Genomic DNA, 12,074 nt, shown 5'->3' on the forward strand with positions numbered 1-12,074 from the left:
ATTTCTATTTCCTACATTACGTACATTCGTTTCAATAAAACATATTCATTAACAAAATAAACTCTCCAATAAGTAGTTACAACAAAAAAAATGACAACTAATTTAATATAATAAGTAAACTAACAATAATTTCATTCTTCTCAACAATGTTATCAACAATTACAAAATTACAAAACCAATCCAACTATGTTATTCAAAAAATCACAAGACTACAATTCTAGTTCAAGAAGCATAAACTTAATTAAAGAAACTTGAAACTCAATAACCTTGGATGAACTTGGCTTCAAATAGAAACTTGGATTCCATAACCTAAACCAAAATACAACAATGTCAAATTAAAATGGGTCCACATAGCAACATTTTATCAAATAATTGCATTCCTTATGCCACTAAAGAATTAAAAAAAAGTTATAAAGAATGCCATATTAATTCAGTAATTTCTTGTGGTAAGCGTCCACACTTTGATTCCAATAATTTGATTCTTAATAAACCTTTTGTTGATTAACCGATCATGGATCTTTAACAATCTAAAAAGAAAACTAGCCTACCACGAGTCACGACTACCAAATTTTTAAACATTGAAATATGCTAAAATGTGAACTTACGGGAGGAGGAAAGACTCTGCATCCAGTTGATTGGTCCAAGAAGCTGGTAAGATCAACCGTGTCCTCAAGATTTAACTGAATGTCAATTTCTTCTTCAACCTGCATTATTACCATATCAAAAAGTTGTCAAAGAAAAACTTCAATCTTCTTTTTAATGAAGACCACATAACTTGGATTTCATAAAGAATTTTCTTCCACACGTCTGTAAGTATCAACCTCACCAACATTTCATTCAACTTAAACATAAAATGGGAAAAATCTAAAGAAGAACAATATAAAAGTTACAACTTCTGGCAGTCATTAGCATTCAATTACATGGTGGTAATAACAAAATAAATGAAATAAAGATCAACCTGCTCAATCGGGACAACATAAACCAATTTGAAATTAATGTTCTCATAAAGCTTAGTCCATCCTCTCAACATCTGATCTCTTTACAAGCATAACTTTTGGCCCTCGATCTACCCTGCAACAGTTACAACAACCACCCCCCCCCCCCCCCCCCCCCCCCCCCCGAAAAAAAAACATTTGCTGCAGAAAAACTTTCCTCCCATGCTTGTAAGGGGAATTTATGTTAGGCTCCTAGTTTGGAAGACCTAAGTACACATTTGTTTACATGTCATTTAGTGTAGTAAGGTAGTGACAATTAGGTCTCTATATTCCAACAGTACTAATGTTTAAAATACTTGATTAAAAATAACTTTTCTAATGCTCCTCATTTAATGGATCATTCAATGTAATTTGAGATAAGAGATTTGAGAAGAGTCTGAATTAAATTCGACAGTTACAAAGAGACAAGAAAGCACTCTTGCACATATTATGTACAGTGGTACATAATATTGCAGTAACACCAATGAACCTTGAAACTTAAATCAATTTCATTTCAATCAATGTTGGTATTGAAGATCAATAGAATTATATCATTTCTTTAAATGCTAGATTAACTAATTCAAAATTAAGGAAATTTCCATAGGTGCAAGTGTTACTGTCACAATGCCATTAAAATATTGTTGGAACTTTAAATTCTAAATTTTGATAGATTTGTTTAATGGAAGTTAAATTTCATGAATCCAACATTTTGCTTGGATTACTTCATCTTTGGTAACTTTCCTTCATTTCGCTTAGTTAAATAGTCTGCCAATTGCAACACAAGGTCAATTCAAGTTATAAAAACATCTTGTATATCAAATATTTGATCAGTTTATGAATAATAATAATAATAATAATAAAAAGAACATAAATGCAATGTATAAAATTGGTTAGGGCTCAACATGGCCCAAAAGGATACTGATTAGATCCACTATTCAGTAGATAAATTGCTCAATCACACCTAAAGGGGACAACACCTTCCTCAGTTTAATTATTAATTTATGTCATGTCAAAACTTATACAAAGTTAGTGAAAATTTTCTCATCAATGTCTCAAAACATCTATATTGATTGAATAAATATGAAGTTATGACCTGAAGAAATAAACATCTATATTCAAATAATCAAACTGAAGAAGTAGTAAAGCAATTTAACAAAAGAAAAGTTCAAAGCTGAACCTCAGGTTTGAGGTGCCAAAGAATCGATCAAGAATTTATTCTAGATACTGCTCAAAGTTTTCAAACAGTATCAATTGAGCAAAACAAATGTCGAAATGTTGTCTAAAATGAACAATATCCTTGAGAACTTGAAGCATTCTTCCAACAGATGTCTCTTATCTCTAAATCATACACACACACACAAAGAAATCCAAGTGATTTTGTTTGTCTCCACAAAGTCATTGTCACACAGATATTCAATGGCTAACCACAAAGAAGAACAATATCAAAAACAACTAAAAGATGAAATAAAAGGTTGCGATCAGCATGAAAATAGCCTACATTGTGAATTATTTGCTGACCCTAAAGGTTAAGAGGATGCAATAACGTGTAAAATAATGCAAACTGAGAAATTTTGAGAAAAAAAATGATTGCATTCAGGAAAAACAAATATGTTGAAAAAGAAACTACAAAATTTCACATGTTTCTAACCTCTAAATACAGAAGGACGACGTAAAGGGGAATGAAGCCTTAGACGAAGGACCTCGTGAAAGTACTGAAGCGATGACGGATAGCCCGAAGGAGGACGACCTGAAATAGAGAGAATGACATGGAGATGAAGAGCGGTGGAGATGGCAAGAGCCGTGGGCTATGGTCGACGGTCATTGGAGATGGAGAGTCGTGGGTTGTGGGTCGATGGTCGGTGGAGATAGAGAGCAATGGAGATGGAGAGAACGGCTTAGGTGAGGGTTTGGGGAGATGAAAGGATAAGACGAAGGGAAGGAGCTTTTAAAATTTTATTTTAATAAATTTATTGTAATAAATTTGTTTTAATAAAATAAATTTTAATAAGTTTATTTCAATAAATTTATTTTAATAAGTTCATTTAATGAAAAGGGAAAATAAAAAGTATTTTTATACTTTTTATTTTTATATTTTTATACTCTTTATACTTGACATTTTCAAAACATTTTTAAAGTGTAAATAAAAATGTTAATTATTGTCACAATCCACTCTAGTTTTTTTCTTCTAACCTAGATCGTGGCGTGATTCTATTCTTTAAAAACATTCATTTTCCAAAGTAAGATTAGAAAACACTTTCAATAAATTTTGTAAAAATTTCAGCTGCATCTCTCCTAAAAATATGGTTAGCGAAATCTAAAAAAGAAGAAATTTTCACTTCTATATGTATATAAGCAAACTTCATATTCCACATCACAACAAGTGTGTCTCACCATACACTCATCCAGACCATTCCAAAGTTTCAAGCAGCGTTAAAATTCAAAGTAGATAATACATACAAAACGATTTTAGTCTAATAAGGGATCTCTCAAAACACGAGTTCCTGGCGTCTCTCTCGCTACATCTAACCACCCCATGATGCAGTACAAAAGTTAACTATATACATACAAAATGAAGATCTACAAAAGATGACAATGGATCAACCAATGCTTGGTCCTTGATCGCTACCTGAGGGGGGAAGAAAACATTAAAAACATAAGTTGAAAACTCAGTGAGTGGCAAGTTTCTTAGAAATAAAAACTCATAAACATTCTCAAAAAGAAAATTTGTAAATATGCATCATTAATGAAATAATAATTAAACTGTCATTATCTTATAACCACTAATCAAACCAACAAACTTGTACTCAATCCAACCATGGCAAGGCATCTAAATATACGGACAAAGATAGCTCGCACATGACCAAAGAATCATGCGGCAAAAACTAGCTCATGCATAGTTAGTACCCACCCCGATAGCAACCTCCATCCAATCCAACCATGATAGCATACTAAATACACAACCCGAAATAGCTCGCGCATGATCCATATCCACAAGGAAACACGCGTCCAAATGGACCTCACACATACTTAGCACCTACACAGCAACAATCTCCATCCAATCCAACCATGATAGCATACTAAATATACGACCTGGAATAGCTCACATGTGATCCATATCTACAAGGAAACACGTGGCCAAACGGCATACTTAGCACCTACCACGGTAACAACCCCATATTTGCTCCTATGTGCACATAGGGCCACCCACCATGGGTTAAGCTAGGCTCGAAGCCACATCAAAATCCTCCATCCATGTCCTCACCTAGGCTCAGGTTTTCGGATCTCCGATCACGATCACTTTTCTCCCCAGAATCCCTTGACAACCATAGGTGGCACTACAGAAACACATTTGTGTAGCCTTTAGAGTAATCACCAACATTCATAAAATCACATATTTCAAGTTTAAAACCAAACATGGTTAGAAACACATTTTCAAATCATTTACAATCCTTAGCCATCAATACATACTTTTAGAACTCCTTCAAGTCTAGTTATAAATCAATGAATGTTTAGAAATCAGTTGTCATCTAAAACTTGCTTAGTGAGTTTGAGTTCAACCACAGTTTCGAAATACAAGAGTTCATGGAAAACCGAAAATCATATTTGAAAATATTTTTAACGCATAATTCATAAAACAATCATACTCGAAATTTGCATACTAAAAACAATCATAAGATTTATGATGAAAATACTTGAAAATAAGCCACTCACAGTTAGTAACTCGATCCCCCGAGGTTATATGCTTTCACCACTTCAATTTGGCCTGAAACAATGATCAATGTCCCTCAGTTATCTTCACATATCAAGATATCACAACTATCTCTAAAACACTTAATCAGACAACAAGTTATTTTATAGTTCAATGGGTCGAATTCCCACTTTTCTTATTAAATTTATATCATTCACCACATGCTTTAATTTAGGCTAAAAATCTACCTTTTGACCCTTAACTTCAAACTTAACTCTTAGCACCTTAAGCATCCACTTAAGTCAATCTTAGCAAATCTTTTAATCCCATACACTTTAATTTCAACTTGATGATTTTTTAGATTTAGATTCCTTATATCAACACGAGCTAATTAACTTTGAATACTTCCTAAGATCTCCTAAATCATTTACGTTTCAATCATGTAAAAACAACACCCAACAACCTCCAAAGCTAGAAGACTATCCGTTATTGACCTCTAACATTCAACTTTAGGACCCAAGTTTCATGGAAAATTCAATCTTAATGCTTTAACTTAATGGGCATTCAATAACTCTAGGACAACTCAACAAAACTACTCCAAACTTATTAAAGTACTCTTAGCTTCAAAAAGGCAACATCCTAACCACCTTCTAAGTTTGAAATCAAGCATCCACTACCATGGTTTACTCAATACAATCATTAAGATTAGATGAGTACTCAAGATCAACTCCAAAAAGCTTAGAATATTAACCAAGTTGTGCCAAAATGCCAAATTCCAAGCTTTCGAATGGCTAGACAATGATTCAAACTCTTCTAAAATTTGAATCTACCATCAAAATATAATGGGTATTGTGAAAATCAAGTCGAAACTTAATGGGTAATCGAAACTAATCAAGAAATCCAACTAAAATAAAGAAGATTTACCTTAAAAGTTAGATCCAACAATAAAGAGTTGGAAAGGAATGAAGTTATCAGTGATCTGACTTGTAAAACAACGGTGAAAGATGGTTAGGTGCTAGACAACTCAATTAACAACAAAATCTTTGGAGGGACTCGAACAAAACGACATCGATCGAGCCCAATAACTTCAAGTGTGCTTGATCTGCGAAGGGTTCGACATGGGAACGGTCATCGTTCGACGAGTTGGATGGTGCAATGGTGGTTATTTTGGCATCAGCAAGTCACGTAGTGACTGGAGTGCATCGTGGCTAACACACGAAAGAGAGACGCAAGGGCGTCGGCTGGTTACGTAGGCATGCAGTCGTCATTCGGTGAGTCAAGCAGCACACATGGTCAACTGGTGATGGCGTCAGCTGGAGCAGAGAAAGAGATGGAGAGATGGTTGGCAAACGAGAAATTTCAATCGAAGGGGGGATGGTGGTCGGCATTCTAGAAGTATGAGGAAGAAGAAGAAGAAGAAGAGGGGGAAAATATCCTTTCTTTTTCTTTTTTTTTTCACTTAATAATAAAATGGTCTTAGGAAAAGACCATTAGGCCCCTCACTCCATAATTAACTTTCCTTTTGTTTTTTCTTTTTCATTCTTTTCAACATCTACAAAAAAAATTTAAGTCTTAAACCCAAGTAAAAGTGGTTCTAAATTTTTTCTTTTCAAATGAGTCAACCTTCATGTAAAGAGAAAGAAAGTAACATGCATCAGGCCTACAATATGCTTAAAACAGTTACCATCTCCTAAAGTGTAAATTTTACCAAAGTTCATGTAAAAGTCCCAATACAAAAGCGTTAGTGTAAAATGTTCGTTTATTACAAGTGTACTAAAACAAAAAAAAAAAAAAAAAACACACACACACACAAGGAAATACATGTTTAAAGATCTTATGTGTGAATACGTACCTCGAGATAAATCGTGTTACGTACTCGGACATATTGCAAAAGAGAACCAACAAACATATGTTAGGGCCATAAATAAACCACAGTTGATGCGTGGAAAGGACGTGAATGCAAATCTTTGAATACGGACCTAACAACATGTATGCATGACAAAGAACAAACTGTTAACAGTTACGAGGAAACAAAAAATATAAAGTGAAATACTTTTCAAATGTTTTTTTTTTTTGTTGTACCTCAAAGGAATGATGTTTGTTCAATATATTGAAATTGAACTTCATAAGTATATGAAAGAATCGTTACATATGCAATGTCACTAAATGTGAGGTTATGAAAGGCATGACACGAACACAATAAATGGAGAAATTAATAAGTGGAATCTAACACTACGGTCAAATGTGGTGGCATGAAAGGCATGGAAATGAATATGGAATGGGAAAACATGATACCATGGATGCCAAATACGAATAATGTATATATGGGGGAATGTATGTCAATAGTTAATGCTCCATTAAATACTCATACTAAATAAATAATTTCAAATATCAATGTGATGCATGAAGTAGACAACACAGGGAAATCAAAATATGGTCAAAGAAGAATAAAACAACAGCAGACAAAACAGGTTAGAGAGAGACAATAGAGGTTAGGGAGAAAGAAAAAGAAAATATGGTCAAAGAAGTAGCCATACGTAACCCTCCAACCCTACTACCCATAAGTTAAGTCTTTAGGAAAAAGAAATTCAACATGACCAGTGTATATAAAATGCATAGAAACCATCCAACAGTAGTACAAATTAATGAAGTTAAATTCAACACAAAAAAATCAACATGGCCGATTTCTATAAAATGCACAGAAAGGGACATAATTAACAGATTAATGGGGAAAATGGTTTTGAAATAAGACAACTTTCATCATAGACGCACATACGTATTCAACCCATTTGGAAAAAAAAAAGTACTTAAAAAAATACAAATCGATCAAGAAACAGGATATCACAAAGCATAACAAAAATTGCATAAGAACACACAAATCGTTTAAGAATGTAATCAGTGTTTGAACCTCATCATCGACTTAAAAAAAATCGTTACCTCAAGCCCTACTTTGCTAGGAACCAACAAAGCCACAACGAGGTAGTATCCATCACTCATCAGTGTAACAAATTCAGAGCGGCAATGATGTAATCCGAGCAGCAAGGGAAATACCAAGCAAGCATATTATGGAGCTTCAAGTGCCAAGTCTAGAAGACAAGTCATGCAAAGAACCAAAAAGCCCAGTCAACGAAACCCCAACCGACGGGAAGGCTTTAAAGGTCCCAAATTTTTTTGAAATGGGGCCAATCAACGAAACCTAAAACCACAGTGGAAGACGGAGACCGAAGTAGAAGAGGGATAGTACTGAATCGGTACAGAAAAAATGTAGGAAGATAAACCGGTTGAATATGTACCGTTTAATGGTGGAGAAAAATTCAAAACGGTCGAAGGGGGTAAATGGGAAGGAGATCGAGATTGATGGAGTAGATGAGTGGCCATATTTGATAGGAAACTTGTAGATCAACGACCAAAATGGAGAAGGGAATGAGGAAGATGGATGGCACAACGAAGAGAAAGGAGGATAACCCACGGATTGGGAAAAAGAGACCTCTGCCCCTAATCCTTGCCCTAAACATGGAAAGAACTATTTTAGTCATTTCCTTTCCTTTCCTTTTCCTCCTCCAAACACTCCCTCAATGATTTAAAAATTTGAGCTTCATTGCCAATGTTTCTAAGCCTGCACACAAACACAGTTTTCTTAAACCTAAACAACCTAAATTTGTTTGCTACCTAAACCTCCCAACCTAACCCATGCTTAACATTCTCAGACTTAAGATTCCAAGCATGCGCATAAAACGCTCTCTATTACTTTAATGTTATGATACTGCGAACTGATGAGTTCACTAAATACTCACACAAATCTACGAATTGTCAATATAACACCTTTTTCTATATAATAATTATAGCAGCAATATCTCATAAAGTCTGGTTCATACATGGCTTGCTTCTACCAGTATTTAGCAAAGTTTAGTGCACACCTTTTTCTTCTCGAACATGACATTAATTAACTCATGATGTATAATGAGAAAAAGTGACCTCACTAAGGTAGAACACAAATAAATATAGCATTTTCTATCAGAAAGAAAAAGATAAATATGGACTAAGACCTATTCTGCATATAAATTAAAGGAACAAAATCTAAAAAACAAAGGCAACATCTCAATATATATATATATATATATATATATATATATATATATATATATATATATATATATATATATAAGAACAAATATACCTTTTAATAACATCCAACTATAGAATTTTTAATAATACACTACTAAAAGTAAAAAAAAAAAAAAAAAAAAAAAGAAGAAGCGGAAGATGAAAATTTTACTAGTGGAAAAAATGAGATTTATTTTTAATAATGTATTTTTTAAAAATATTGTCAAAAATAGGGTAGAAGGCAAACTATTGACAAAAATAGAGTGATTTGGGCAAAGTCGTGTACCCGGTACATGACTTTGCTTGGAAGTCGTAGACAGGGTCCACGACTTCAATGCGTTGACACCACGTTTTTCTCTTTTTTCACATTATTTAATATATATATATATATATATATATATATATATATATATATATATATTTTAAATATTTAATATATCGTGGACCCCACACCTTTTTAAGATATTTAATATATATATATGTAACGACCCAAACTTTTAAACTAAGTTAAGGTCATTACTAAAAAGATAAACATCAAAAGACACCTTTTTGAAAAGAGGATAACTAAAATCTTTATAAAATTAATTGAAACGTTCACGAAAAACATAAGATCTTCAAAATTTACAAAAATAATTTGAAAACGTGACCCGCGGGTTCTAACAATTTTAAAGAACTAAAATCAAATAAATAGGATAAAATCTTTAAGTAAAATGGTTAAAATTTAAAAAAACTGAAAGACATAAATGAGCGTGGAAGCTGAACTGTGTCCCCATATGACATGCCACGGATCCCTCGCTGTCGCTCGCTAGCTTCTTAAGTTCTTTACCTTAGCCTGAAATATTAAACATAAGAAAGAGTGAGTATATAAATATACTCAGTAAGGGACCCATTACTAGTCCCACTAGGTGATCTGTTAAATTTTCGTTAGAAACATAATCATAACGTTGTATGTCCAATTGAGCACACCTGAGTGAGTGAGACCGTACGAACATCTCTAAATCGTGCGAGTGATCCCATAGGAACACCCCTAGTCGTGCGAGTGATTGCAGGTACACACTTCATAAACATATCTGTGATACGAGGGTACACCCCTAATCGTGCGAGTGGTCCCGTTGGAACACCCCTAGTTGTGCGAGTGACCCCGTATACACAATATAATTGTCCCCTAACCGTGCATGTGATCCGTAGGTACACCCCTAAACCGTGCGAGTGATCCCGTAGGAATACCCCTAGTCCTGCGAGTGACCCCATAGATAGGACCACAATACAGGTGAGGTAAAAAGCTTAACAGACAAAGTTAACAGACACACCACAATCCCAAGCATGTAACATCATTATAAACATCATAACATGACATGAATATTAATTATAACGTCTTTACTCATGTGATTAATATATCATGTATCCTAAACATCATAAACATACTAGTCATCATTGTCATTCATAAAATTAGTCATCATCATCAACACAATATCAACAATCATCTATAGCATGGCATTATGCATCTTAACTACCATCAATGCATAATCGTAAATACATGCAGTCTCTTAAATTCAGTTCAAAGGTCTAGTAGTAGAATCTCTTACCTGAAGATTTTAGTCAAACAAAGTACTCCTTAGCTGACAGTAAAAAAATCTCCAATTAACTTGATCCTAATCATAAAAAGAAAACTCAATATCTTAGTTAATGAAATCGGCGATTGGCTAACATCAAAAAATTCTCCCAGATTAATTAACTTGGTAGATCCAAAATTAAATTAATAAATATTAATTTAATTTTATTAGCTTACCAAGGTACTCAGATGGAGGTTGAAAAATCCTTTTATCCTTGATGGAAAAATTTATCAATTTTTCAAGCTTTGTCATAGAGACCAATCATAACTAAAACTGGTGAGGCGGCGGCGGCAGAAGGTTATCTTAGTGAAGAAGATGAAAAACTTTTCTTTTTTTTTCAACTTAAGCATTCTAATGCTATTTATAAACCCAAATAATAACAATAATATAATATTATTATTTTCGTTTCTTTTAGGATATATAATACCAAAATATATACATATATCTTTATTTCCATTATCTTTCCCCAAAATAATTAATTATCTTCTACAATAATTAATTATTATTTATCTTCCCCAAAATAATTAATTATCTTCCCCAAAATAATTAATTATATTCCACAATAATTAATTATTTTCCACAATAATTAATTATTATTTATCTTTCTCGAAAATAAATATCCTCTTATAAATAATTATATTTACCCAAAATATAATTATTTTTCTTTTTCTCCCTTAAAATATCATTTTTCTAAAATACAATTATCTTTGCTTTAAATAATTATATTTCAACAAATATAATTATCTTTTCTTTTAACATAATAATTATATATATATATATATATATATATATATATATATTTCCACATATACATATAATTATCAAATCTCCAACAAACTTTCTACTCTACGATTTAATTAAATAACATCCATAATTATTTAATTTAACTTCAACAACACTACATATCCACAACTTTACTTAATCCTCTTAATCTACCATTTAATCAAAATATCAACAAACAACACATGTCAAAACCTCTAAATTAATTAAATATTCATCCAATAAATATTTAATTATTTTCAATTCCCACAAAATCAAATAATTCTTATTAAATAAATTCAAAATAACCCCCAATAAATTAAATCTAATTAAACAAAACTAACATAATTAACTCTAAAATTATCTTATTTGTCGGGGCATTACAATATAAATTTAATATTTAATATATTATGGGTCCCACACTTTAGATTCAAAAGCAGATTATTACCCTCGAAATAAGGGATCCAAACCCAAATGATGTGAGTTAAAATAATGAGGAAGTAATTGTTACACTTTTGTAATTGTACTAATTGTACTAATTGTACCAAGTCTAAATTAAAGGACATTTTAGTGTATGCTTATCAAAATGAAAAAAGTTTCCTTTATGCTCGTTTGAATTGAAATGATGTATGAATCAGGCTACCATTTTTGAATTGATGATGCAGGAGTAAGGTTTCACTTTTTTGAATAACAAGGTTTTTGTCAACAACTTTGTTTACCATTTTTTAATTGAAATAATGTATGAATCAGGCTACAGTTCTTGACAACTACAATGATATCATGAAATCTTGTGATGCTCTGGACTACGACGACTTAATAAGCTTTTCCTTTAAGCTGCTTACTAATTTTTCTGAAGGTTCAATACTAGTTTATCGGTTTTAAATATTATTTGAAGTGTTAGGCATGTTTTGACCCATTTGTCAGGATTAATGGAAA

The 12,074-nt window shown here is 32.5% G+C and overlaps 2 long non-coding RNA genes across 3 annotated transcripts; both read right to left on the reverse strand.

The window, feature by feature from the left end:
- Positions 1–101: 101 nt before the first annotated feature.
- Positions 102–2,908, reverse strand: LOC103499385 (uncharacterized). Its single transcript, XR_007823843.1, has 3 exons — positions 2,623–2,908; positions 606–1,739; positions 102–309 (listed from the first exon to the last, which is right to left on the reverse strand). It is a non-coding gene; the product is annotated as an uncharacterized LOC103499385 (long non-coding RNA).
- A 381-nt stretch (positions 2,909–3,289) lies between these two features.
- LOC103499386 (uncharacterized) lies at positions 3,290–8,358 on the reverse strand. 2 transcript variants are annotated; one of them, XR_007823844.1, is made up of 4 exons: positions 6,515–8,358; positions 4,686–4,737; positions 3,883–4,309; positions 3,290–3,600 (listed from the first exon to the last, which is right to left on the reverse strand). It is a non-coding gene; the product is annotated as an uncharacterized LOC103499386 (long non-coding RNA). The 2 variants fall into 2 exon arrangements; XR_007823845.1 differs by having other exon boundaries at positions 3,290–3,596; positions 4,130–4,309; positions 6,515–8,356.
- Positions 8,359–12,074: the final 3,716 nt, after the last annotated feature.

This window comes from Cucumis melo, chromosome 10, assembly GCF_025177605.1.
Source record: "Cucumis melo cultivar AY chromosome 10, USDA_Cmelo_AY_1.0, whole genome shotgun sequence".
Taxonomy (NCBI): domain Eukaryota; kingdom Viridiplantae; phylum Streptophyta; class Magnoliopsida; order Cucurbitales; family Cucurbitaceae; genus Cucumis; species Cucumis melo.